Source organism: Halichoeres trimaculatus, unplaced genomic scaffold, assembly GCF_033239565.1.
Source record: "Halichoeres trimaculatus isolate MK-OKI-2021-1 unplaced genomic scaffold, fHalTri1.1 fHalTri1_scaffold_3, whole genome shotgun sequence".
NCBI classification, from domain to species: Eukaryota; Metazoa; Chordata; class Actinopteri; order Labriformes; family Labridae; genus Halichoeres; species Halichoeres trimaculatus.
Genome location: NW_027437181.1, coordinates 24,358,354 through 24,361,397, shown reverse-complemented (window position 1 = coordinate 24,361,397; position 3,044 = coordinate 24,358,354). Strand labels below are relative to the sequence as shown.

The following is a 3,044-nucleotide window of genomic DNA, read 5'->3' as shown; positions in this document are numbered from 1 at the left end:
GTGCCCACTCGGCTCACCGCTCCTCCTCAAAAGACTGCAACTATATGTCACCTGTGTAGAATGTAAAGACACGATAGATCGAGTTTCACAGCGCACCTCTATTCATGCTTATGATCGCTTTGTTCGGAGAAGAGATTTCAGTGTCCATAGGGGATGGGAAGGTGGGACCTCTGCTTTATAAATGAGCCGTTGCTTTGTCAACACAGGAGTGGGGTTATCTCAAACGGCAGCTGAAAGACTGATGGAGTGAGATGATTATCAGTGAAACCGCAGTATGCTGATCGAGCTTTAAAGGTACTGTACGTGTGTAACAAGACAGATAAGGGCCTTGAGTTTTTAAAAGATACAAAGTTCCAGAGAATGAAAACTACAACATTGTTTGTTGTATCATGTTTAAGAGTTTTCAGATCTCGGAACCCCTAACTTTAACCCTCATATTTATCATGAAATGAACATGCAATGTGGGCATTATTATTCGGATGAGGAACAATTCTTTTGGGACTAAATTAACCTTTTTGTTCTTTCTTTTGTGTGTTCTTGTGACCAGATGACCACTCGTTTCACATTTTCTGCGTGTTCTTGTCTTTGTAAAGAGCTTTGCATTGTCGTTGTTTGTGAAAAAGGGCTCTGTAAATAAATGTTGCTTTTGCTTTGCTGCTTTGATGGTTTTGGTAGTGATTGATCAACACTTCACGTTTATGAATGCTTTCCTGACCGCAAAGTACAAATTCTGGTTTGCGTTAGCTTACAGTTACAATAGCGTTTAGGTTGGTGTTAAGTTACATCGCAGAGTTGACTTCATCTGCTGCAGATGATACATAGCTTTAATTCTAGTTATCTGGCTTAGGTATTTCCATAGATATATACAAACACTAGATGACTTGTGCATGCTGTGAATCAATGGGGCGCAACATTGTCACAATGGCGGCCATCTTGGGACAGGGCCACTCGATCACTCAAAGCATTTAAGTCAATGGAGCATGGACTTCGAAATAACTGTAAGACGTGAAGGAGAGGCTAGGTTGAGGGTCGGCAATGCCACCCAGAGGACCTCCACCTCTGGGAACTAACTAGTAAATTCACTACAGGTCTGTATAACACTGGCAGAGACGGTGGTTTTAAATGGAGTACTCAAGGTTTATTTTGGTTACAAAAATTTAGAAATGTTCTTCTTAAAACACATAACTGCCAAAAAAATCCCCCAAACCAAGCAATAATTAGGAAACTAACCCCCCAAAAATATTCAACTTAAGCTCCGGAAAGAAACACAACCCAATTAAATGGAATGCAAAAAAACAAGAGTCCAACAGAAATTAGCACACGCGACCAATAATGAAAACCAAAACCAATAATTGAAGTTCAAGAATAATCAATTAAACACACACATGCAAACAATGAAAAAAACAAAGTCAATAATAGCAATACGACAATAATCAAATAATCACACACACATGCAAATAACAAAACAACAACCCAACTGATGCAATACAGAAATAACCCAATCACTCAAAGCAACAGTTATCCCAAAGGGGGGGAAAAGAATGAATCATATAAAAGGCCCAAAAAATACCCCAAAATACAACTAAACCCCCAAACGAACCTAAAGAAAGAAATTGTCTGAAAAATGTTAGCTAGGAGGTCGGGGTAAGCTTCAACCGGCATGCTTTAAGGATGGATAGCAACAAGCCTGGGCCTCCATACAATGATGAGCCGTCGAGAGGCAGCGGTGAAGCCTTTCAATACAACTGAGTATGCTCCTCAAAACCGCAGCAGCAGCCAAGCCTCAAGATGCACTAAAACAGGTGATTAAGAGTCACCGTTAGCCCCAGAGCGCACACACGCTTAGCAGGGAGACAGGCAAGACACTCACCTGGATGGAAGACGTTAATTAGTGCCGACCAGGTTTACTGATCCTGCAGCAGCGCCAATTCAGCTCCAGCTGCACTGTGAACAGGTGTAGAGAGGGTAAGTGACGCACCCCAAAACGCACACACAAGTGAAGCAGAACCAGATAAAAACACATTACCTGGACAAGAAATAAAAAAAAATCACACATCCACAGGCTTTCAGTAGAGACAGCAGCCTCACACACCACACTGCATGAGAGCAGGAAAAGAAGAAGAGGCAATTAACACACCTGTACTTATAGGTTCAGGTGAGCCAGACCCATGCTTGTCACTGTGGCACACCTCACACAGCGCCCGCAGTGGCCTGGAGGAAAAGTACCTCCTGTCCTGTCACATGTAGATTGCTTGATTTCCAACCGATTTTCAAATGACTTGGTTTGTTATAAACATCAGAGATGTAGTTATTTTACTGTATACTTAAAAATAAATAAAACCATTGAATTCGATTTAAAAAAAATTGTTGAGTCCATCAGTAGCCACGTTAATAAGGTTTGTAATAAACCAATCCATTTGTAAATCTGTCAAGATCAGTGCACTAGAGCGGTCCCCTGTCCCAAGATGCTGCCAACTCCACCTTATGACATTTTTCATTATTTTAGTTGCTTGGTCCCTTGAAGCGCACATTTTACCTTGGCATCACAACTAACGGAGTTAGCAGTCTGTATCTCTCTATAAGTTTTATCCAAGTGGCATCTTCAAATATTCATTGTTAACTGAAACACATTTACACAAATACTGCTGAATTTAAACAGGGGGATGTAGGGTTTGACATGTATTAGTAATATTTTTGCTGCTGTCAAAATAAGGACAGTTTGATGGGGAATAAAAGAGGAAACCCTGGACTTTTCAGTGTTTTACAGATGTTTGTCACCTTTTAAGACACTAAACTCAAAACTGGTGCTAACAGATCCAAGTCCCACCTCTTACAGGACAACACACAATGCAGTCTGAATACGGGAAATGAAGGAGCAAATGTTGAGCCATAATAAATGCATTTAATGGGATAGATTTACATCACTTTTGGCCCATATGATAATTTCATAACTGATTTTATTTCTGAGTTTTTTCACCCTGCATTTGATGAACATATAACATTAGATGAGATCAGGCTTTATTTTAATTCTAATTATCTGAAAA

General features: G+C 40.2%; 1 long non-coding RNA gene across 1 annotated transcript; it reads right to left on the bottom strand.

Moving 5' to 3' along the window:
- Positions 1-1,130: 1,130 nt before the first annotated feature.
- On the bottom strand, positions 1,131-2,105 carry LOC141788256 (uncharacterized). The gene is made up of 3 exons (XR_012598121.1): positions 2,027-2,105; positions 1,871-1,944; positions 1,131-1,793 (listed from the first exon to the last, which is right to left on the bottom strand). It is a non-coding gene; the product is annotated as an uncharacterized LOC141788256 (long non-coding RNA).
- Between the last annotated feature and the right edge of the window lie 939 nt (positions 2,106-3,044).